Source organism: Pan troglodytes, chromosome 8 (assembly GCF_028858775.2).
Source record: "Pan troglodytes isolate AG18354 chromosome 8, NHGRI_mPanTro3-v2.0_pri, whole genome shotgun sequence".
Taxonomy (NCBI): domain Eukaryota; kingdom Metazoa; phylum Chordata; class Mammalia; order Primates; family Hominidae; genus Pan; species Pan troglodytes.
The window spans coordinates 27,849,279-27,876,113 of NC_072406.2; the positions used below are offsets into that span (position 1 = coordinate 27,849,279).

The window sequence follows — 26,835 nt, forward strand, 5'->3', positions numbered from 1 at the left end:
CATCGTGTGTTTGTCATTTGATGAAATAATTCAAGATGCAGTCTGCAGTTTAATGTTTTGTGAAACACAAAAGCCGTGAGAATTGGTATCTGCTAATCAACTTGTCCTGTTCTAAGAACTGGCTGCAGATGCATTAAAGTTGTACTTTCTTGGTCCTGCTCTTTTTGTCCATCTTATTTTATTTTGAGACAGAGTCTCACTCTGTCGCCCAGGCTGGAGTGCAGTGGTGCAATCTCAGTTCACTGCAAACTCTGCCTCCCGGGTTCAAGTGATTCTCATGCCTCAGCCTCCTAAGTAGCTAGAATTACAGGTGTGCACTACCATACCCATCTAATTTTTATATTTTTCATAGAGATATGGTTTCATCACGTTGGCCAGGGTGGTCTCAAACTCCTGACCTCAAGTGATCTGCCCGCCTCAGCCTCCCAAAGTGCTGGCATTTCAGGTGTGAGCCACCACACCTGGCCTCTGTCCATAATAACTGTGGTGTGATCACCATTAAGTGTGGGAAAACACCTTTGAAATCATCCCAATGGTTAGACTAGTGACATATTTTTTTTATAGCAGATAGTCTTAGTGCTCCACCTATACCTGCTCCTGGCATTTATGTCTTTACTAGAACATTGCTTTGAGATGCCAGATATGGGTCTTGTGGCCCAAGGTCTTTCTCTTGCCCCTGGAGTCCTTTGCCTCTTGCTGGGCAAACTGGAAGTGTCAAGGAATAATGCCCCCCATGGAAGAAGTCCTCCACTAGTGACCGCTGGGAAGTAGAGATAGAAATCTCCCAGCAGGCTGGGCGCAGTGACCCACGCCTAAAATCCTAGCACTTTGGGAGGCCGAGGAGGGTGGATCATGAGGTCAGGAAATCAAGACCATCCTGGCTAGCAGGGTGAAACCCTGTCTCTACTAAAAAATACAAAAAATTAGCAGGGAGTGGTGGCGGCTGCCTGTAGTCCCACCTGCTCAGAAGGCTGAGGCAGGAGAATGGGGTGAACCCCGGAGGCAAAGCTTGCAGTGAGCCAAGATCCCGCCACTGCACTCCAGCCTGGGCGACAGAGGGAGACTCCATCTCAAAAAAAAAAAAAAAAGAAAACTATAAAGATCTTTGTCTACTTACTAATGATGAAAAGTATGGTCATAGAATATGGTAATGTACATTTGCATGACCTTGAGCTAACAACTTAGGATTGCAGCCTCAGGATTTACATTCGTAAAGCGAAGAGCCAGCACTTTGATGGACTAAAGCCATGTGAATCACGTGCTGATTTCAGGGCTATCGGGATCAAAGAGAGTATACATATGATAGGCCTTACACAGTCTCTCGTATAATTGTGCTGGACTTTCTTCTTTTTCCCTGAATGACCTCAGAGACCTTGTTAACGTTTGTGGCCTTCTGAGCTCCCCTCTTTAATCCTTCCAAGAGAGCTTCCCTGCCTCGGTTTAGCCTTTGCATATCCTCTCTTTCATGTGGGTCCATCTGGGGGTCGGTTCCTGGTAACTGGGTCCTTCCATACTCTTGGGGGTTTTGATAATCAGCTGGTGCATGTTCCTCTAGCCACTTAGTTGCTGCTTGGAGCCCTCTCCGCCTTTCATCTCTGTTAAAGAGGAACATGAGCAACTGGTGGCAATCAGCCCAGGTGTGGTTGTGGGTCTGGATAACAGTTTGGAGCCAATCAATTAGGGCTTGTGGCTTTTCGGTAGAGGGCGGTGTATTGTTTTCCCAGTTGAGAAGGTCGGCAGAGGTGAAGGGCCGGTACCCAAAAACACGCCTCTCCACCACGTGACCATCCTCCTCTATCCCAGTATACCGCTGCTCTCTCAGGGGCATTTGGATCCCCGTTTTGGGTCGTAAACGAGCTGCCGTGGGAGGGGTGGAATGGCACAATGTGACTTACCGCAATTAATAGTATCAATTATTGAGACTAATAATTATCAATATTAATAACTGATCATATAATTTTAAAATCAATAGTGATAATAATGCTAATTCATATTAAAGAGTTATACTCACGATAGCAATAAATGATTAATATTAATGATTAATGACACCTGATATTAATATCTGATATTGATCTTCTTCATTAGAAAACAGTCATATTAGCTCTTAATATTAATATTAATAATCTGAACACTTTTTATGAGCAATGATTTCTTAATATTAATATTAATATTGGTAATAGATATTCATGTTAATAATAAATGAGGAAGAATTAATACTAATAGTACACCTAAAACCTCAGTGGGTGTACACCCACCTGTGATATTGCTCCTAATGTCCAGGAAGGGAGAGAGCATGATATTACGTTCAATATCGCAGTAGCTGTACACCCAGCCGGTGATATTGATCCGAATCTCATCTCCAGGGGATGGCATATGACGTTACTCCCAATATAGCACTGGGTGTGCATCCACCCGGTGATATTCCTCCTCATATTCACGGAAGAAGAGAATGCTATTACTCCCGGTATCACAGGAAATGTACACCCCATTTGTGACATTGTTCCTAATATCCGGAGGGGGAGAGGGTGATATTACTCCCAATATCGCAGGCTGTGTACACCCACCCTCTGATATTGTTCCTAGTAGCCAGGAAGGGAGAGGACGATATGACTCCCCAGACAGCAGGAGGTGTACACCCATCCTGGGATAGTCTTCCTAATATCCATGGAGGGGAGAGGCTGATATGACTCGCAATATGTCAGGGGGTCTACATCCAGTCTATGATATTGTTCTTAATATTCAAAGGCGGAGAGGTTAATATTACTCCCAATATCACAGAAAGTGTACAAACCCGTTTTACTATTGTTGCTATTATCCAGAAGAAGAGAAGATGATATTACCCCCCATACTGCAGGAGGTGTACACACACTCTGTGATACTTTTTGTAATGTGCAGGGCGGGGGAGGATAATATTCTTCTTAATAGCGCAGGGTGTGTACAGCCCCCCTGTGATATGGTTCTTAATATTCCAAGGGGGAGAGGATGACCCTACTCCCAATAGCACAGAAAGTGAACACCACCCCAGGGATATTGTTCCCAAGATCCAGGAGAGAAGAGGATGATGTTACTTTCAATATCGCATGGGGAGGACACGCCGCCAGTGATATTGCTCCTAATGTCAACGTGGGAGAGGACGATACTACACCCAATGCCGCTGGGGGCAGACACACTCCCGTGATATTGTTCTTAATATCCAGGGGGAAGAGGATGCTATTATTGCAAATAGTGCAGAGGATGTGCTCCCTTCTGTGATATAGTTGGTAATTTCCAAAGGCGGAGAAGATATTACTGACAATAACGTCAACACGCTGTGACCACCGTGGATCCTAATATCCAGTGGGGGACGGGGGGGGGGTGACATTACTCCCCGCATCGCGGAGGGCGCGCGCCCCCCTGCGACGTGGATCGTAATACCTGGGGGTGGGGGAGAGGGGAGTGATATTACTCCCCGCATCGCGGGGGGCGCCCGCCCCCTTGCGACGGGAATCGTAATACCCGGGGGGGGAGAGGGGGTTGATATTACTCCCCGACTTTTCCTAGGATCTTTTCTCTACTGCCATCCTGGGTTCACACCCTGGGACATTATTTTCCATATTCTAGCAAGACGCCCCTAGTAAAGTCACCGGGGTATACACCCTGCTGAATTATTCGTAATACTAATTACGTATTATTCGTAGGGGACTATTAATCCTGATGTCACAGGACCCTACACACTGTGAAGTTATTCCTAGTATCCAGCGGGACATTAAGAAAAATGTCACAATGTGTGTATACCTTGTGGTGTTATTCTTATTCTCCTATGGGGAGGTTACTTTTATTGTCACACGGGCTATGTTCCCTTTGATATTACTCATAATATCCTAGAGGGATGTCACCTCTTATGTCACAGGGTTTGTACACCTTGTCAAATCACTCTTATTATCCTCATAAGATGTCACTCCTCATATCACAGAGGGTGTACACTCTGTGATATTATCGTCCTATTCTAGGGAAATGTGACTTTTAATGTCACAGAGGGTGTACACCTTGTGAAATTATTCGTTATAATTTTGTGGGATGTTACCCCTAATGTCACACGGGGTGGACACACAGTGATGTTACATGTAATATTCTATAGAAATGTTACTCGTAATTCACAGGTCCTGTACACCCTTTCATATTCTTCATAATATTCCAGGAAAACGTTACTGCTAATGTCACAGGGCGTGTAGACCCTGTCATGAAATTCCTAATATCCTAGCGGGAGTTCACTACTCATTTCACAATGCGTGTACACCCTTTGATATTATTCGTATTGTCCTAAAGAGATGTTACTACTGATGTCCCAATGCAGGTACATTCTCTGACATTATTCGTTACATCCTCGGGGGATGTTACTTCTAATGTCACACGGGGTGTACTCCCTGTGTTCCATTTTGTAATATCCTAGGGCAATTTTACTTTTAATGACACAGGGGGTGTACACATTGTGATATTATTCGTGATATTGTAGAAAGATGTTACTCCTAATGTCACAGGGGTGCACAGCCTGTGATAGTATTCATAATTTCCCAGGGGTCTATACTCCTATTGGCACAGAAGATAACACCCTGTGACACTATTCGTAATATTCTAGCGAGATGATACTCCCAATGTCACAGAGGGTGTACACCCCATGTTATTATTCTTACTCTTCTAGGGTGATGTTAGTCTTAATGTCACAGGCCTGTTCCTTCTGTGATATTATTGAAAATATGCTAGCAGGATATTACTACTAATGTCAAATGCGTGTACACCTTGTGATATTATTAGTAATATTCAGGGGGGATGTTACTCATAAAGTTACAGGGATGTACACCGTGTGATATTGTTCCCAATATTGTAGGGGGATGTCACTCCTAATGTCACAGGGGGTGTACAGCCTTCGATATTATTTGTAATCTTATAGAGAGATATTACTTTAAATATCACAGTGGGTGTACACACATGGGGTACACCCACTGGGATATTATTTGTAATATCTTCAAGAGATATAACTCCTAATATCACAGTGGGTGTACCCCATGTGTGTATACCCTGTGATATTATTTGTAATATCCATAGTAAACATTACTTCTAGTAAGACACAGAGGGTACACCCTGTGATATTTTTCATAATATCATAGGGAGATATTCCTGCTAATAACACAGTGGGTGTACACCATGTGTGTACACTCTGTGATATGATAGCTCATATCCTAGGGAGAAATTCCTTCTAATATCACCGTGAGTTTACACCCTGTGATATCATTCGTAATATCCTAGAAAGATGTTGCTGCTAATATCACAAAGAGTGTGCCCCCAGTGACATTATTCGTAATATCATGGGGAGATGTTACTCTTAATGTCACAGGGGTTGTACACCCTGTTCTATTATTCATAATATTCTAGGGGGGGTGTTCCTTTTAAAGTCACAGGGGTGTACACCCTGTGATGTTATTCGTCATATCCTAGGAAGAGGTTACTCCTAATATCACATGTGTTATCCTAGGAAGAGGTTACTCCTAATATCACACCCTGTGATAGCATCCGCAATATCCACAAGGAATGTTACTTTGAATGTCACATCGGGTGTACACCCTTTGATGTTAGTCCTAAGACCCAGGGATATATTACTTCAAATATCACATTGGGTGTAGACACATGGTGTACACATTATGTATGAAAATCTACTGTGATATTATTCATAATATCCTTGGAAAATGGGACTGCTAATATCACAGTGATTGTACACACTGTGATATTATTAGTAACATCCTAGGGGAATATTAGTCCAAAACGAAAGGCGTGTGTACCCCCCATGATATTATTCGTAATACTCTAGGGAGATGTTCCTCCTAATGTAATATCACAGGGGTGCACACCCTGTGATATTATTCACAGTATATGAGAGGGATATTAGCACTGAAGTCACAATGCATGTACACCTTGTGATATTATTCCTAATATCCTGCGGGGATGTTACTCGTATTGTCACAGGGGTTGTGTTCCCTGCGATAGTATTCGTAGTCTCCTAGACGGATGTTACACCTAATGTCACAGGATGTGTACATCTTCTTATAGTAGCCATGATATCCTAAAAAGACATGACTCCTCACGTCACAGGGGCTGTATACCCTGTGATATTATTCGTAATATCCTAGCGAGATGTGACTTTTAATGTCACAGAGTGTGCACACCTTTTGAAATTATTCATCACAGTTTTGTGGGATGTTCCACCTTATGTCACACGGGGTGCACACCGAATGATATTACTTGTAATATTCCATAGAAATGTGACTCATAAATCACAGGTGTTCTACACCCTGTAATGTTATGGGTCGTATTCTAGGGGATTGTGACATAAATTAATGTCACCCGGCGTGTACACCTTGTGATATTATTCGTAACATCCTGGCGGGATGTTACTACTAATGCCACAATACGTGTACACCCTCTGATATTATTCATTATATCCTCATGGGTCATTCCTCCTATATCACATGGGGTGTACTCCCTGTGATATTATTCGGAATATCTCAGGGGGATTTTACTTTAAATGTCACAAAGGGTGTACACACTGTGATGTTACTCGTGATGTTCTAGAAAGAAGTTACTACTAATGTCACAGGGGGTGTACACCCTGTGATATTACACAGGCTAACCCCCGTGACATTATTCGTAATACTTTAGCGGGATGATACTCCTAAAGTCACAGGAGGTGTACGCTCTGTGATATTATTCGGAATATTCCAGGGGGATGTTACTCCTAAAGTCACAGGTGTGTATACCTTGGGATAGTATTCACAATATACTAGCGGGATACTACTACTAATGTCACCATGTGTGTACACCTTCTGATATTATTCGTAATATCCTGGGAGGATGTTACTGCCAACATCACAGGGGTGTACATCCTGTGTTATTATTACTAATATTCTAGCGGGATTTTACTTTTAAAATCACAGGGGCTGTCAACCCTGGGATCTTATTTGTAATATCCTAGGAAGATGTTACTTGTAATGTCACATGGGGTGTACACCCTGGGATATTATTTCAAATATCCTAAAGAGATGTTATCTTAATGTCATAGGGTGTGTACACTCCTTGATATTATTCGTAATATCCTGAGGAGATATTACTTTAAAAATCACAGTGGGTGTGCACACATGGTGTACACCCTGTGATATTATTCACAATATGTGAGGGAGGTATAACTTTTAATATCGCAGTGGGTGTACACACTGTGAAACTATTCATTATATCGTAGAAGTATATTAATCCTATTGTCAGAGGGGTTTAACATCCTGTGAAATTATTTGTAGTAATCCAGGGGGATAATTACCCTAAAGTCGCAGGCTGTGTACACCCTGTTATGTTATTCATAATATTCTAGGGGGATGTTACTCCTAATGTCGCAAATGTGTGCATGCCGTGATATTATTCACAATCTACTAGCTGGATATTGTTACCAGTGTCACCATGCCTGTACACCTTGTGATATTATTTGTAATATCCTAAGGGGATGTCACTCCTATTGTCACAGGGAGTGTGATTTCTGTGCTATAATTCATAGTATCCCAGGGGGATGTTACTCCTACCATACAAATTGTGTACAATTTGTTATATTATTCGTAATATCCTAGAGTGATGTTACTCCTTATGTCACAGTGGTGTACATCCTGCGATGTTATTCTTCGCATTCTAGAAAGATGTTAACTTCTCATATCACGGAGAGTGTACAATCTGTGAGGTTATTCATAATCGTTTCCAGGGATGTTACTCCTAATGTCACACGTGGTGTACAAACTGTGATATTATTTGTAAACTTTTTTTAGATATGCTACTCCTAATATCACAGGAGCTGTACACTCTGGCATATGATTCCTAATATCCTAAAGAAATGTTACCACTAATGCCACAGGCGGTGTACACCGTACTAATGCCACAGGCGGTGTACACCGTGAGGTCTTATTCCCAATATTGTAGGGTGATGTTACTCCTAATGTCATGGAAGCTGTTCACACTCTGATAATATTCGTAATACCCTAAAGGGATGTTGCTACTGATGTCACAATGTAGATACACAAACTCATATTATTTTTTATATCCTCGGGCGATGTTACTTCTGATGTCATAGGCGGTGTACATTTGCGATATTGTTCGTAATATTTTAGAAAGATGTTACTCCTAATGTCACAGAGGGTGTACACCCTGTGAAGTTATTCACAATAGTTTTGGGGGCCGCTACTCCAAATGTCACCCGTGCTGTACAAACAGTGATATCATTTGTGATATTTTGTGGAAATGTTACCCCTAATATCGCAGGGGCTGTACACCTTGTAATATTATTCAGAATATGAAGTAACGTACCTGCTGTCAGCAGATCTGAGCTTTTTTCTTGGACACATTACACCCACAGTCCTCCAGGTGTGGGCGTAGGGCAATCCGTTCCCTTGGCGCACCCGACGGACCTGGGGTGTCCCAGCAGAAGGTCATCAACCTACCGGAGCAACGCGCAGCCTAGGTCTCTGGTTGGAAACTTCTGGAGATCTCGAGCCAACGCCTCACCAAAGATGGTGAGGGAGTTCTTGAATCCTTGGGGAAGCCCGGTCCAAGTGTACTGAGTAGTGACACCTGACTGCGGACCTTCCCACAGAAAAGCAAACAGCTTCTGCCTCTCAGGGGCTAATCTGATAGGAAAGAAAGCGTCTTTCAGGTACAAGCAGGTTAAGTAGCTGTCCTCAGCTGGCAGCAACCCCAACAATGTGGACGGGTTAGGTACTGTTGGATGGAAAGTCAGTGTAGCTTGACTAAGCAAGCGCAAATCCTGTCCCGGCCTGTAGATCTTGGTCTGTGGCTTGGGAACAGGCAGGAGGAGAGTGTTCCATGGAGACTGACAAGGAACTATCATTCCAAAAGTTCTTAGGTGCTTGAGACGGACCTGGATACCTTGAAGAGCTTCTCTGGGGACCGGGTCCTGTTTTTGCCTAAGCGGCTGGGCCCCAGTCTTAATTGGCCAACCCTGGAGGGCTGTCTTCTGCCTGTACTCTTGGCCACCGCTTAGGCAGAGCTGGTCGTCTCTCTTGGCCCGGCTCCGTTCAGAAAAGTCTCCATTCCTCCTCTCTGGGGACCATAAGGGTCATAATGACTCCCGTGGTGGGTAACTTTAGCAGCAAAGAGCCATGTTCTGTCAAAGAGACAGTGGCTCTCAGCTTGCTGAGCAAGTCCCTTCCCAGCAAGATCAAGGGACAGGCTGGCATGTACAAAAACTGATGAATGACTTGATGTCCTCCTACAGTACAAGCCCGAGGCAAGCAGAAAGCTTGCTTTGCTGAAATCCCCCATGGCTCTGGTGATGTCAAGAGTCTTTTTGGATAAGGTGGCGACTGGGGCGGTTACTAGCGAATGTTCAGCACCGGTATCTACAGGAAAATCAATGTCTCTACCCCCGACAGTCATTCTGACCAGAGGCTCTTTGGGGATGCTTGAGCCCAGTCTCCCTCAGCCAATAACCCTTCTGCCAGGTTGAGCCGGGCCCCTTCCTCCTTGTCTGGGGCCTCCTGTTCTGAGTCACCTTGTTTTCTTTTGAGCTCAGGGCATTTGTTCTTCCAATGTCCTATTTCTTTCCAATAAGCACACTGGTTACGCTGCAAACTCTGACAGCCAAGCTGAGTTTCTTTCCTAGGGGCCCCTTCCCTTGCTTCTGTAGGGGGACCCCTCTGATTGCTGCAGCTAAGAAACAGGTCGGCGTTTCCCCAGGCCTGACGTTCATTCTCTTTGCGCTTTTCCTCGTGGCTTACTGCATCCCTGTTTACAATCACCTGCTTAGCTATTTCTCATCATTGTGATGTATTCACCCCTGCAAGTCCAGCCTGCTTCTGCAGTTTTCTTCTAAGGTCTTCCGCGCTTTGACAGACTAAAGCCATGTGAATCATGCGCTGATTTTCAGGGTTATCGGAATCGAGGGGAGTATACATAGGATAGGCCTCACACATTCTCTCGTAGAATTGTGCTGGACTTTCTTCTTTTTCCTGAATGACTTCAGAGACCTTGTTAACGTTTGTGGCCTTCTGAGCTCCCCTCATTAATCCTTCCAAGAGAGCTTCCCTGTCTCGGTTTAGCCTCTGCATATCCTCTCTTTCATGTGGGTCCAACTGGTGATCAGTTCCTGGTACCTGGGTCCTTCCATACTCTTGGGGGTTTTGATAATCAGCTGGTGCATGTTCCTCTAGCCACTTAGTTGCTGCTTGGAGGACTCTTTGCCTTTCATCTCTGTTAAAGAGGAACATGAGCAACCGGTGGCAATCAGCCCAGGTGGGGTTGTGGGTCTGGAGAACAGTTTGGAGCAAATCAATTACGGCTTGTGGCTTTTCCGTCTGGGACGGGGTGTTGTTTTCCCAGTTGAGAAGGTCGGCAGAGGTGAAGGGCTGGTACCCAAAAACACGCCTCTCCACCACGTGACCATCCTCCTCTATCCCAGTATACCGCTGCTCTCTCAGGGGCATTTGGATCCCCGTTTTGGGTCGTAAACGAGCGGCCGAGGGAGGGGTGGAATGGCGCAACGTTACTTACCACAATTAATAATATCAACCGTTAATTGATACTAATAATTATCAATATTGACAACTGATCATATAATTCTTAAAATCAATACAGATAATAATGAAAATTCATATTAAAGAGTTATACTCATGATAACAATAAATGATTAATATTAACGATCAATGATGCCTGGTATTAATAAGTGATATTGATCTTATTCATTAGAAAACAGTCATATTAGCTCCTAATAATTAATGTTAATGTTAATAATCTGAACACTTTTTATGAGCAATTATTTCTTAATATTAATATTAATATTGGTAATAGATATTCCTGTTAATAAATGAGGAAGAATTAATATGAATATTATGCCTAATACCCCAGTGGGTGTACACCCACCTGTGATATTGTTCCTAATGTCCAGGGAGGGAGAGAGCATGATATTTCGTTCAATATCACAGTAGCTGCACACCCACCCGGTGATATTGATCCGAATATCATCTCCAGGGGGTGGCGTATGACGTTACTCCCAAGATAGCACTGGGTGTGCATGCACCCGGTGATATTCCTCCTAATATTCAAGGAAAAAGAGAATGCTATTACTCCCAGTATCGCAGGAAGTGTACGCCCCTTCTGTGACATTTTTCCTAATATGCGGAAGGGGAGAGGGTGATATTACTCGCAATATCGCAGGCTGTGTACACCCACCCTCTGATATTGTTCCCAGTAGCCAGGAAGGGAGAGGACGATATGACTCCGCATACAGCAGGAGGTGTACACCCATCCTGGGATATTCTTCCTAATATCCATGCAGAGGAGAGGCTGATATGACTCCCAATATTGCAGGGGGTGTACATCCAGTCTGTGCTATTGTTCTTAATATTCAAAGGTGGAGAGGTTCATATTACTCCCAATATCACAGAAAGTGTACAAACCCGTGTACTATTGCTGCTATTATCCAGAAGAAGAGAAGATGATACCACGCCCCCATCGCAGGAGGTGTACACCCACTCTGTGATATTTTTTGTAATGTGCAGGGCGGGGGAGGATAATATTCTTCTTAATAGCGCTGGGTGTGTACATCCCCCCTGTGATATGGTCCTTAATATTCCAAGAGGGAGAGGATGACCCTACACCCAATAGCACAGAAAGCGTACACCACCCCAGTGATATTGTTCCCATGATCCAGGAGAGAAGAGGATGATGTTACTTTCAATATCGCATGGGGTGCACATGCCCCCAGTGATATTGTTCCCAATGTCAACGTGGGAGAGGACGATACTGCATCCAATGCTGCTGGGGTTAGAAACACTCCCGAGATATTGTTCTTAATATCCAGGGGCAAGAGGATGCTATTACTGCAAAGAGTGCAGAGGATGTACACCCGTGTGTGATATAGTTGGTAATTTCCAGAGGCGGAGAAGATATTATTGACAATACCGTCAACACGCTGTGCGACCACGGTGGATGGTCATATCCAGGCGGGGAGGGGGGGTGCTATTACTCCCCGCATCGCGGGGGGCGCCCGCCACCCTGCGATGTGGAACGTAATATCCAGGGGGGGAGAGGTGGGTGCTATTACGACCCGCATCGGGGGGGCGACCCCCCCGCGATGTGGATCGTAATAGCCAAGGGGGGGAGAGGGGGGTGCGATTGCTCCCCGCATCGCGGGGAGCGCCCGCCCCCCCGCGATGTGGATCATAATATCCAGGGGGAAAAAGGGGGGTGCTGTTATTCCCCGCATCGCCGGGGGCGCCCACCCCCCTGCGATGTGGATCGTAATATCCAGGGAGGGAGAGGGGAGTGCTGTTATTCCCCGCATCACGGGGGGCGCCCACCCTCCTACGATGTGGGTCGTAATATCCAGGGGGGGAGAGGGGGGTGCTATTACTCCCCGCATCGAGGGGGGCGCCCGCCCCCCGGGGATGTGGATTGTAATATCCAGAGGGGGAGAGGGGGGTGATATTACTCCTCAATTTTTCCCAGGAGCTTTCGTCTACTACCACCCTTGGTTCACACCCTGGGACATTATTTTCCATTTTCTAGCAACATGCCGCTACTGAAGTCACCGGGGTATACACCCTGCGATATTATTCGTAATATTGTAGGGGAATGTTAAGCATGTTGTCACAGGACTCTACACACTGAGATGTTATTCACAGTATCCTAGCGGGACATTAAGAAGAATGTCACAATGTGTGTACACCTTGTGGTCTTCTTCTTCTCCTAAGGGGACGTTACTTTTATTGTCACACGGGGCAGTTTCCCTTTGATATTATTCATAATATCCTAGAGGGATGTCACCTCTTATGTCACAGGGTTTGTACACCTTGTCAAATTACTCGTATGATCCTTGTAAGATGTCACTCCTCTTATCACAGAGGGTGTACACTCTGTGATATTATCGTCCTATTCTAGGGAAATGTGACTTTTAATGTCACAGAGGGTGTACACCTTGTGAAAGTATTCGTTATAATTTTGTGGGATGTTACCCCTGATGTCACACGGGGTGGACACACAGTGATGTTACGTGCAATATTCTATAGAAATGTTACTCGTAATTCACAGGTCCTGTACACCCTTCAATATTCTTCATAATATTCCAGGAAAACATTACTGCTAATGTCACAGGGCGTGTAGACCCTATCATGAAATTCCTAATATCCTAGCGGGAGTTCACTACTCATTTCACAATGCGTGTACACCCTTTGATATTATTCGTATTGTCCTGAAGAGATGTTACTACTGATGTCCCAATGCGGGTACATTCTCTGACATTATTCGTTACATCCTCGGGGGATGTTACTTCTAATGTCACACGGGGTGTACACAGAGTCACACAGTGATAGGAGTTGTAATATTCTATAGACATGTTACTCATAAATCACTGGGGCTGTACATCCTGTGATATTTTTCATAATATTCCAGGTGAATGTTGCTACTATGGTCACGGGGGTATACACCCTGTGATATGACTCGTCATATCCTGGCGGGATGTTACTACTAATGTCACAATGCCTGTACTCCCTGTGATATTATTTGTAATATCCTAAAGAGACGTTACTTGTAAGGTCACAATGCATGTACACCCTCTGATATGATCGGTTATATCCTCGGGGGTGTTACTCCTAATGTCACACGGGATGTACTCCCTGTCATATTAGTCGTAATATCCAAGGGGGATGCTATTTTTAATGTCACCGGGGGTGTATGTCATACGTATTCAATGCCTGTGATCCTTTTCCTAATATCCTAGGGGCATGCTCTCCCTAATGTCACACGGGGTGTACACCATGTGTGTACACCTGCTGTGATATTATTGGTAATATCCAAGGGGAATGTTACTCCTGATGACACAGGCGGTGTACATCATGTGTGTACACTGCCTGTGATATTATTCATAATAGCCTAGGAGGATGTTTGTTTGAATGTCACAAAGAGTGTACAAAATGTCACAGAAGGTGTACACCTTGTGACGTGATCTGTAATACCCTAGGAGGATGTTACTCCTAATATGTCACAGGGGTGTACACACTTTGATATTATTTGTAATCTCCTAGAGAGATATTACTTCAAATATCACAGTGGATGTACACACATAGTGTATACTCTGTGATAGTATTCATAATATCCTAGGGAGATGCAACTCCTGATATCACAGTGCGTGTACCTTGGGTGTGTACACCCTTGATATTAGTCTTAATGTCCAGGGTAAATATTACTCCTCATATCACACAGTGTGCACACCCTGTGATATTTTTCATCATACTTCAGGGAGATATTGCTTCTAATATCACAGTGGGTGTACCCCATGTGTGTATGCTCTGTGACAGTATATTCTATATCCTAGGGAGGTATTACTCTTAATATCACAGTGGGTCTTCACCCTGTGATATCATTCTTATTTCATCTTGCAGCATTTTTTAACCCACACTACAAAAGGAATGGAACAGATAAGAAGATATTGAGATGAGACCGTGCTGCCGTGTGGCTGCCGCAGGACACTTTTCATATCCCTGTTTCTCAGGCTGTAGATGAAGGGGTTCAGCATGGGGGTGACCACCGTGTACATCACTGAGGCCACTGCAGCCTTTGTCGGGGAAAATGACACATCTGAACTGAGGTACCCCCCAATGCCTGGTCCATAAAATCAGCAAACAACTGACAGGTGAGACCCACAGGTGGAGAAGGCCTTATACTTCCCACCTGATGATGAAACCCTCAGAATGGAGAAAACAATTTTATCATAAGAGAAAACGGTACCCGAGATGGGAAGAAAACCAAACGTGGCATCAGGGAAATACAGGATTATGTTATTGGTGAAGGTGTCACAACATGCAAGATGGGGGAGTTGAGAAGGGTCACAGAAGAATTTAGGAATTTCCACATCCTTGAAGCAGGTCCTTTGTAAGGCAATCAAGTTGTGCAGCTGGGCATCTAAAAGATAGAGAAAAAAAAAGACAACAAAGCTAGAAAGCCACAGAAACACGGGTTCATGATGGCTGAATGATATAGAGGGTGACAGTTGGCTACAAACCGGCCATAGGCCGTCACACTCAGGAGCATGTCTGTCTTCCATGCCTCCAAAAATGGCAAAGAGAGACATCTGAGTCAGGCAGCCTGCATAGGAGATGACTCTGCTGTGAGATTGGATGTCCACAATCATTTTGGGGACCGTGGTGGAGGTGAAACCGATGTCAGGCAGGGACAGGTTGGAGAGGAAGAAGTACTTGGGAGTGTGGAGGTGGGAGTCAGGGCTGACGGCCAGGATGATGAGCAGGTTCCCCAGCACCGTGACCAGGCACATGGACACTAACAGCCCAGTGAGGAACGGCTACACTTCTGGATCCTCTGAGCTTCTAGGAGGAGGAATATAGAGACATCTGTTAGATTCTGTGGGTCTGTAGAGACTGGACACCTTTTGCCTAGAAAAGAGGGTTGAGAAATCGGAACAAGTAAACCAACACCAAGCATTGTGTCTGCATTTTGGATAGAAGCAATTCACAAGTCATGTTTTCAGATTTCAGAGCAATCCACACTCAGCAATAGTTTGCAGTGCTGACAAACTCAGTTGTCTTCTAATGCTTTCATCATTGATTTCTGTGTTCTTCACTTCTTGCTCTACACACCCGCCTTAGAGACACTAGATTCAAGAGACTTCCAAGAACCAGATCATCCTATATAACAAATTCGTCATTGCTAGAAAATACAGCCTATCTTTTCCGAAGAAAATGATGTAATAAAACCATTCACTTCACGTTAAGAAAAAGGTTATCCTAATTAAAGAAAAATAAGAACTCTAATATTTTATTTTCTTTGAATAGTTGGATTCAAATTCCCTTGATTTTGAACATTAATAAGCACTGTGTAACAGCTGAGACCATACCATCTGGAAATGAAATTAAAGTTGATAGTTCATAAGCAGAAAATAGTTCCACAGGCCAGTTAGGTCCTAGTGATTTCATCATTCTGTTTTCTGACTTTTCACCTTCGAGAGAGTAATTGCTTCCTCAAATCTGTGGGTCTTGTTTTAAAATTCATGGAAGCTGTAACTCCTGTCCTTAGCTTAGGTGGACTTAGAGTTTTCATCAGAACGTTTGGCCAGACGCGGTGGCTCACGCCTGTAATGCCAGCACTTTGGAAGGCCGAGGAAGGTGGATCACGAGGTCAGGAGATCAAGACCATCCTGGCCAACATGGTGAAACCCCGCCTCTACTAAAAATACACAAACTTTGCCCAGTATGGCGGCGCGTGCCTGTAGTCCCAGATACTTGGGAGGCTGAGGCAGGAGAATGGCTTGAACCTGGGAGGCAGAGGCTACAGTGAGCTGAGATCACACCACTGCACTCCAGCCTGGGCAACAAGAGCAAAACTCCTCAAAAAAAAAAAAATAAACAAAAAACACACACTCTGTAGCACTGATGTCACATTGATGACAGCCACTTTTTGTGAACCAAGGAAGTGTCAATTCAATAATTTACATAGATGTTGACTTTGGCTGTCTCCTATGTGCCAAGCAAGATATAGGCTCTGGGGAATCAGAAACAAAAGAGACTCATTTGTTCCTCTCACAATACTTAGGACTTACTGAGATAAGGACAAAAGAAAATATCATGTCTGGAATGCAGGGAAACCAGAACTTCAGGCCAGGGGATATTTCCGTTGAACCGTATAGAGTTTAAGCTGAAAATATTAACGAATGTGTCTAAAACTCACTTTGACTTGACTTTACGCATCCATCACATAGAGATCACGCAGCGGGCACCCACGATCGGTTTCAGCGTCGCTCACTTCCATTGCATCAACTAGAAATCAACTCAGATGAGAGTGCTGAGTCTCAGAGGATGGACGTCTCACCTTTTGCCACACAGATAAGTAGAAAGGGTGGTATCGAAAATTAATGGCCAGACTCTAAGTCCTGCGTACCATACTTGATGGTCTCCAAACTCTCAAAAAGTTGTGGGTTTTTTATTTTGTTTTTGTTCTTGTTTTTTTTTTGAGACAGAGTCTCGTTCTCTTGCCCAGTCTGGAGTGCAGTGGAGTGATCTCGGCTCACTGCAACCTCCGCATCCCAGGTTCAAGCTATTCTCTTGCCTCAGCCTCCCGAGTAGCTGAGATTACAGGCACCCGCCACTATGCCTGGCTCATTTTTTTTCTCTTTTTAGGAGAGACGGGGTTTCACCATGTTGGCCAGGCTGGTCTTGAACACCTGATCTTGTGATTCGCCTGCCTCAGCCTCCCAAAGTACTGGGATTACAGGGGTGAGCCACTGCGCCCAGCTTCCAAAAGTTTTCAACGAAGCTCAGAGGTCTTAACCACAGGCACATCTGAGGAGCATTTCTGAAAGGGTTTCCAGCTTCCTCAGTAGGAATGGAAGCCAAACCCCGAATTGATGACTCCTTGGAGGAAGTCGAGAGCTGTAAGGAAAGCCAGGAACAAGGGCAAGGGAGAGATGCATCCCGAATGATCCTGTGCCAATTCTTTCTGGAATCTTTGACGTGATCTCAGCTGCCCTTTCCATACTTGACACAGTGATTGTGGCACCCACTGGTCTAGCTGTGGTCTACAAGGGACCCCCAAAGGGAAGGGCACAGTGAGCAGGGGCATCCACCTGACTGACAAGGATTGGAGGGGGCAGGTTGGATCCAGGGAGAGGAATGGCCAAATGCCATGTGTCTGGCCTTAGACTGCCTGGTTCAAATTGGACTTCACCCTTTTTGACTTCATGATCTGGTACAAGTTATATGAAAATGTGTTGCTCCTTTTCTAGTCTGTAAAATAATCATGAAATGTGCACTAATAACTGGGAGACTACACAGATGAAATGAAACAAGTAGCATAGACCACAGAGCTCAGAGCCTGCCTTTAGGAAGCCCTCAGTAAGGGTTCATGATGCCATGGTGTCTGTCATCATCCTCTTTATCCTCATCATCACCTTCATCATCTTTTTGTTGTTCTCAGGGAATAGTTTAGAGGGACTCATTCCCTGCTCGCATGGGGAGATGTCTATGAAAAGGACAAGCAGTGGGGGAGGGAAGCACAATTTTGAAGAAGATTTCTGAGAGAGACCCCCCACCACAACCAAGAACAGAAACTCCACAGTCTGCTGAGCTGACAGTTTGCACATTGGTCTCCTCTCATCTGGCCAGGGCACTCTCCCGTTTGTCCTGAGGATGAGGAAACAAACAAGGCTCCCGACCATCCCTCAGCACTCACTGAACTGCCCTTCCCCTGTGCTGGGTCATGACCACGGAGAACAGGTCCACTGTCCTTCCTGCGTGGTGGACATGGGAGGCTCAGACTCCATCCTCAAGACTGGCAAGAAGACAGGCCGAGACATAAGCCTCCTGATACAGGTGACGGGTGTGGAACCCACAGGACTACAACCTCACACTGCAGGGCTGGAGGCACAGACTGAGTATTTACTATTCTATGTCCTGGGGGGCTGAAGGCATAGGGCTCCTCGTTAGCCAAAGTCGCCCAAGTTCCCCAACCACTAAGGATTTCCTCATAATCATGCAAGAAGAAGAAGGGAAAAGTCAGTGTCCATAGAAGTTTTGGGGCTCTTCCTCTAATCAGGAGAAAGCTTGTGTGGATTCTTCGCTTCTTTCTTTTCTTTTTCAAGATCCAAGTGCTTTAATTTTCATCTTTTATTATGGGAAAAATTATACCATGTATAAATCCTAAGAATTATAAATATAGATTATTGCATATAGAATGGCCAGTATGAACATTCACAATTTCCACTAGTTTTCAGTTTAGAGTTTAATCACATTAGCTACATTCACATTGTTTAGCAACCATCACCGCCATCATCTCCAGAACAGTTTTAGCTTTCAAAATGGAAATTGCTCCCATTAAGCAAACTCTCCATTCCTCTCTCTTGCCCATCCCTGGGGGCCACCATTCTATTTTGCAACTCTATGAGTTTAACTACTCTAGACACTTGATAGAAGTGGAATCATACCGTGTTTAATTTTCGTTTCTTTCTTTTGGAGACAGTCTTTCTCTGTCACCCAGGCTGGAGTGCAGTGGCGTGGTCTCGGCTGACTGCAACCTCCACATCGTGGGTCCAAGCGATTCTTGTGTCTCAGTCTCCCGTGTAGCTGGGATTACAGGCGTGCGCCACCACGCCCAGTTAATTTTTGTATTTTTAATAGAGACGAGGTTTCACAATACGGCCAGTTTGGTCTCGAATTCCTGACCCGAAGTGATACGCCTGCCTCGGCCTCCCAAAGTGCTGGGTTCACAGGTGTGAGCCACTGAGCCTGGTCGTGTTTATCCTTTTCGGATTTATTTATTTCACTGGCGATAATGTCTCCAAGTTCATCCATGTTGCAGCCTGTGTCAGAAGTGCCTGTCTGGTTGTTTGGGTGTTTTTTTTTTTTTTTTTGGTTTTGTTTTGTTTTGTGTTTCCATGGAGTCTCACTCTGTCACACAGGCTGGAGTGCAGTGGCACAATCTGGACTCACTGCAACCTCTGCCTCCCGGGTTCCAGCGATTCTTGTGCCTCAGCCTCCCGAGTAGCTGGGAGTATAGGCACGCGCCACCACGCTCGTCTAATTTTGTGCATATTCAGTAGAGACAGGGTTTCACCTAGATGGCCAGGCTGGTCTCGAATTCCTGACCTCAGGTAATCCGTCCACCTCGGTCTTCCAAGATGCTGGGATTACAGGCGTGAGACACCGCACCGGCCAGAATTGCCTGAATTTTTATGGCTGAATAGTCTTCCGTTGTATGAATGAACTGCACTGTGCTTTTTCATTCATCTGCCCACGAACCCTTGGGTTGCTTCCACATTTTGGCTGTTTTGAATAACGCTGCTATGAATATGGGTGTACAAATCTCTCTTTCACTCCTGGCTTCTCATTCTTTTTGGTGGGTACCCACAAGTGCAACCGCGGGAACATCTGATCATTCTGTTTCTACTTTTTCCAGGACAGGCCATACTATTTTCCCCATTTCTTCACAGTTTTACATTCCCTCCAATCAGATTCGAGCATTCCTACTTCCCTCTAGTTTCACCAAGGCTTGTTCGTTTATCATATCCATCCTAATGTGTGGTATCACATTCTTGGTTTGATTTGTGCTTCCCTATGATTAGTGATTTTGAACATCATTTTAGACACTCATTGGCCATTGCTATATCTTCTTTCAGGACATGTCTACTCGAGTCTTCTGGCCATTGTTAATGGTGTGATTTGGGTTTCTTGTTGTTTAGTTCTAGCTCTTCTTTATATATGATGGATATCAGCCTCTTTTCAGATATATGATTTGCAAATCTTTTTCCTAATCCATGGGTTATTTTTTCACTCAGTTCACAGTGTTTGCTGATGTGCAAAAGTGTCTATCATTTAGATGTCATCCAAGGAATCTAATGTTCTTTTGTTGCCTATGCTTTTGGTGTCATATCCCAGAAAGCATTGCCCAATCTGATGTCTTGAAAGTGTGGCCAATGTTTTCTTTGAGGAATATTATACTTTCAGCACTTGGGGTGAGGTCTTTGATCCAGTTTGTGTTCATTTTCACACCTGGTGTGACATAGGGTCCACCTTCCTTCTTCTGCATGTGGAAATCAAGTTTCTCCAACACCATTTCTTGAAAAGGCTGCTTTTCCACCAATGGACTTTTTTAGCACTCCTGTGAAAAATCATTTGAACACATAGGGGAGAAGTTATTTCTGGGCTCAAAAAAAAAAAAAAACAAACAACAACAGACAACAGATAAGGTTACAGCATGGGTGGGGCGCGGTTGCTCACGCCTGTCATCCCAGCCCTTTGGGACGCTGAGACGTTCGGATCACCTGAGGTCATTAGTTCAAGACCAAACTGACCCACGGGAAGAAACTTCCGTCTCTACTACAAATACAACATTAGCTGGGCGTTCTGGGGCATGCCTGTAATCCCAGCTGCTTGGGAGGTGGAGGCAGGACAATCGCTTGAACCCAGGAGGCAGAGGTTGTGGTGAGCCAAGATTGCACCATTACACTCCAGCCTGTGAAACAAGCGCAAAACTCTGTCTCAAAACAAAATACCAAAAACAAAAAAACCAGCATGATTTCGAGAGCAGAAAGAGAATAGCTGAAAAACCAGCATAATGAGAAAGTTAGGAAGCTTCTTACCAAAGCATCTGGAAATATGCAAGAAATTCCTGTGAACTAAAATTTTCATACTGTGCTGTCAAACACTAGAACTCACTTATTCCATCTTTCTGTATTTCGGGACCCAATTATCCACTTCTCTTTATTCTCCATCCCACCCCTTTTCTTCCTAGCGTCTGCTAACCACCTTTATACTTTCCACCTTCCTGAGATTCCTTTTGTGTGTAGGTGTGTGATGGAGTCTCTTTCTGTTGCCCAGGTTGGAGTACACAGGCACAATCCGGGATCACTGTAACCCCCACCTCCCGAGTTCAAGCGCTTCTTGGGCCTCAGCCCTCCAAGTAGCGGAGACTACAGGCATGCGCCACCGCGCCTGGCTAATTGTGTTTCCTTAGAGACGGGGTTTCACCATGTTGGCCAGGCGGGTCTCGAACTCCTGGACTCAAGTGATCCGTGCGACTCGGCCTCCCAAAGTGCTGGGATTAAAGGCCTGAGCCACCACACCTGGCCAAGGTTTCCTTTTATCTTTCTACATAGAAGAGAGGAAATGAAATATTTCTCATTCTGTGCCTGGCTTCTTTCATTTAATATACAGACCTGTAATCTCATCCGTTTTGTCTGCATCAGAGAGGATTTTCTTCCTTTTTAGGCTGAATAATACTTCATTGGGTGTGTATACCACAGTTTCTTAATTGAAACAAATTTCTAAAGAGGAAATATGTTTAAAATGTCTCGGAATGTGAAACTTCAGGGATACTGTGCCCAATTTATTCTTTTCTATTTCCCATCTTCTGTATATGCAAGTGTATAACAAAGCAGCAATCAGTGTGTGTATAAATCTGTAACTTCAGGCCGGGCGCGGTGGCTCACGCCTGTAATCCCAGCACTTTGGGAGGCCGAGACAGGCGGATCACGAGGTCAGGAGATCGAGACCATCCTGGCTAACATGGTGAAACCCCGTCTCTACTAAAAATACAAAAAATTAGCCGGGCATGGTGGCGGGCGCCTGTAGTCCCAGCTACTCGGGAGGCTGAGGCAGAAGAACCGCTTGAACCTGGGAGGCGGAGGTTGCAGTGAGCCGAGATCACGCCACTGCACTCCAGCGTGGGGGACAGAGGGAGACTCCGTCTCAAAAATAAATAAATAAATAAATAAATAAATAAATAAATAAATAAATCTATAACTTCAACAAATGTAAAATGTAAATGCTAAGCGGTGGCTGGGCGCGGTCACTCATGCCTGTAATCCCAGCACTTTGGGAGGCGGAAGCGGGCGCATCACCTGAGGTCGGGAGTTCAAGAGCAGCGTGACCAAAATGGAGAAACACTGTCTCTACTAACAATACAATACAAAAATAAAAACATTACCCAGGCATGGTAGCGCATGCCTCTAATCCCAGCTACTTGGAAGGCTGAGACAGGAGAATTGCTTGAATACGGGAGGCAGAGGTTGCAGTGAGCCGAGACCGTGCCATTGATCTCCAGCCTGGGCAACCAGAGTGAAACCCTGACACACACACACAAAAAAAAAAAAAAAAAAAAAAAGGAAAAGAAAGAAATAGAAAATGCGAAATGGTAAGAAAAAACAGCCTAATAAACATTTGTATGGTGTTGATGGACAACGAATTTGAAGATAATATTTGAAGAAATCATATTACAATTAATTTCTGTTCTTACGCATTGGAGCTTGATGCCTCTAAAAGCTTCGTCATTGGAAACATCTCTGGTGCTATAAAAGAAAAAAAAAATCCACATACACACACAGGTGCAAGGAAATCAGAATCTCAGGTATTGAGAACCAGGCCTCATCATTTCTAAGCTCCCCAGGTGATTTGACTCAAAGCCAAGATTGAGGAATGGCGACATGGATCTGTACATGTAACCTGCCTAAATAGATTCTCTAGAAGCAGTTTATAAAGAAATTCCACATGAACTCTGGAAGAGGATATGAATTTGACGTACCGTATGTCCTCACTTAACATCTTTGAAAGTCTCTTGGAAACTTCACCTTGAAGCAAAATGATGTACAGTGAAACCACTTATTCTTCATCAACAGTATAACTACACAACTTTGAACAACCCGTGGTGTTGGAGGACCTCCTGCACATTGCTTCCATAAAGTCAGTTTTCAGGGAATTCCAAAACGAAGTGAGGACTTTATGTATATAAAAAGATGGTTGTGATTCCACGTGGATGACAAGGTTATTGCTCAGAAACTAAAAGAGGCCGCCTAGGTATAGAGGATTCTGTCATGAGGTTTCTGCTAAACAAAGGATCCCAGAATCCTCACCCATTCCAGTTAAAGGCATAACGAAGAAAGCAATATTCACAAAGGAAATGCGGAAGGAATAAAAGCCATCAAGCCACAAAAAGAATGTGACTAAGGGGCAGGATTTGCAGATGTAGGGATTTAATGTGGTTGCCCTTTCTCACCCACACAAGAAAAAGGATGGAACAGATCATGAGATTCCACTGTTCTGCTGCGCAGCCTCCACAGAGCGCTTTGTATGTCCCAGTTTCTCAGGCTGCAGATGAAAAGGTTCAGCATGGGGTTGACCACAGCGTACATCACTGACACCACCACACCATTCCTGGGGGGTGGTGACACAGCTGAAGTCAGGTACATGCCAATGCCTGTTCCATCAATTCAGCAAGCAACTGCTAGGTGAGAGCCACATGTGACGAAGGCTTTCTGCTTCCCATCTGACGATGAAATCCTTAGAATGGGGGGGACAATTTTATAGTAAGACAAAAGGATCCCTGAAATGGGAAGAAAACCAAACACAGTACTATCAAAATATATGAATATGCTATTGGTGACGCTGTCAGAACAGGCAAGTTTGAGAAGTTGAGAGGGGTCACAGACAAAATTAGAGATTTCCACATTTTTGATGATGGTGAATTGTCACACAATCCAACTGTGCAGCTGGGAATCCAACAGGCTAAGGAAAAAGGACACCAAAACCTAGAAGACACAGAGGTGAGGATTCACGACGACTGGGTAGTGCAGAGGGCGACAGATGGCTACAAAGCCGTCATAGGCCATCACAGTCAGGAACATGTCTTCTATACATGCAAAAAGGACCAAGAAAGACATCCGTGTCAGGCAGCCCGCATGAGAGATGACTCCGCTATGCGACTGCATGTCCACAATCATCTTGGGAACCGTGGCCGAGGTGAAACCGATGTCAGCCCAGCACAGGTTGGAGAGGAAGAAGTACATGGGGGTGTGGAGGGGGGAGTCAGAGCTGACAGCCAGGATGCTGAGCAGGTTCCTCAGCACCGTGACCAGATACATGGACAGGGACAGGGACAGCAAAGTGAGGACGGGCTGCAGTTCTGGATCTTCTGAGAGTCCCAGGAGGAGGAATTCTCAGACACCTGTGAGATTCCGTGGCTCTGTGTGTCTTGGACACCTTGAGAAGGAAAGAGGATTGGAAAAATAAAAGATAAAAACCATCCCTTAATGCTGGATGCAAGCAATTCACAAGGAACGATTTCACACTTGCGGACCATACACCGCCAGCGATGTTTCTCAGTTGTGACAAATCCAAACATCTCAGAATTATTACATGATTTACTTTTCTGCTATACAAGTCTTTCTGTACATACTACTTTAGAGAAAATCCACTGAAGAATATTAGCAGACCAAAACGTCATACATAACTAATCGGTGATCTCAGTAAAATACGGCCTACTCTTTTCAGAAAAAAACACAATGCAATGAAAAGGTCCTTCTCTCTTGAAAAAGATCTCAGTCTAATTGAAAGAAATGAAGAAGCCGTGAAATACACTCTGTTTTATTCTGACACCGTGCTACGAATTCCTTTGATGTAGAATATGTAAAAGGACGACACGAGAGCTAGGACCGCATTATCTAAAAATGAAATCGAACCTTATAGTTCTCACTCGGAAGACCTTTTCACATGCCTGTTACTTTTCATATTTATTATCATCCTTAGGTTTTCTGACATCATTTCTTCATAAAAGTACATGCACACTCAAATATGGGAGCTGTGTTTCCAAATGAATGGAATATATCACTCTTGCCCGAGCACCATGGCTCACACCTATAATCCCAGCACTTTGGGCGGCCGAGGCTGATGGATCACCTGAGGTCAGGAGTTCCAGACCAGCCTGGCCAACGTGGTTGAACCCCGTCTCCAGTGAAAATAAACAAAAATTACCCCGTGGTGGCAGGTAACCCTAGCTAATCGGGAGGCTGAAGCAGGAGAATCCCTTAGAACCTGGAAGGCAGAGAGTGGACACCCTGTGATAGGATTTTTGATATCCTAGGGAGATATTGCTACTGACAGAAGAGTGGGCGTACACCCTGTGATATTATTTGTAATATCCTAGAAAGATATTGCTCCTAATATCACGGTGGCTCTACACCCTGTGATATTAATTGTAAAATGCTACAGAGATATTACTCCTAATAATACAGTGGGTGTACACCCTGTGATATTATTCGTAATCTCCTAGAGAGATATTACCTCTAATATCACAGTTTCTCTACACCGTTTGGCATTCTTCATCATATCCCAGGGAGATATTATCCCTAACATCACAGAGCGTGTACACCATGAGTGGACACCGTGTGATGTTACTGGTAATATCCTAGGGGGATATTACACTTAATGTCACAGTGGGTGTTCACCATGTGTGTACGCACTGAGATGTTACTCGTAATATCCTGGGGAGAAATTACACCTAATGTTACAGTGGGTGTACACCATGTGTTTCTATCCTGTGATGCTATTCGTAATATCTTAGAAAGTTATTAGTCCTAGTGCCACAGTGGGAGTATACCATGTGTGTCCACTCTGTGATGTTATTCGTATTATCTTAGGGAGATAGTTCTCATAACATCACCGTGGGTGTACATCATGTATGTATTCCCTGTGGTCTTATTGGTTATGTCCTGGGTAGATATTACACCTAATATCACCGTGGGTGCACACCATAGGTGTACATTCTGTGATGTTACTCGTAACGTCCTAGGGAGATATCACTCCTGATGTCATAGTGTGTGTACAGCCTGGTGATATTGTTGGCAGTATCCTTGGGAGGTATTACTACTGTTATCACAGTGGGTGTACACCCTGTGATAGTATTTGTAATATCCTAGGGAGATATCACTGTATACCCTGTGGCATTATTTGTGACATCTGAGGGAGCTATTTCTCCTAAAGTCAGAGTGGGTGTACACCCTGTAATATTCTTCCTAATATCACAGTGGCTGTACACCATGAGTGATATGTTTTTCTAATATCCAGCGAGGGAGAGGATGATATTGCTTCTAATATCACGGAAGGTATACACCCCCTTGTGATATTGTTCCTAATATCCAGGGAACGAGAAGATGACATTATTCCCAATATCACTGGGGGTGTACCACCTCCCGCCGGGATATTTTTCTTAATATCCTTAGTGGAGAGAATGATGTTACTCCCAATATCCCAGGGGTTGTTCACCACCCGTGTTTGTAAACACCCCCTGTGATATTGTTCCAAATGGCCTGTGAAAGAGTCAATATGACTCCCATTATCACAGGGGGTGTTCAGCCCTGATGATATTGTTTTCTAACATCCAGGGAAGGAGAGTATGCTATTACTCCCAATATTGCAGGGGTTGTACACCTTTTTGTGTTATTGGGCCCAATATCCAGGAAAATAGAGGATGATAGAACTC

General features: G+C 44.4%; 2 pseudogenes; both read right to left on the reverse strand.

The window, feature by feature from the left end:
• Positions 1 to 14,443: 14,443 nt before the first annotated feature.
• On the reverse strand, positions 14,444 to 15,412 carry LOC737505 (olfactory receptor 7E24-like; annotated as a pseudogene).
• Positions 15,413 to 23,713: 8,301 nt separating this feature from the next.
• Positions 23,714 to 24,510, reverse strand: LOC134807133 (olfactory receptor 7E24-like; annotated as a pseudogene).
• Positions 24,511 to 26,835: the final 2,325 nt, after the last annotated feature.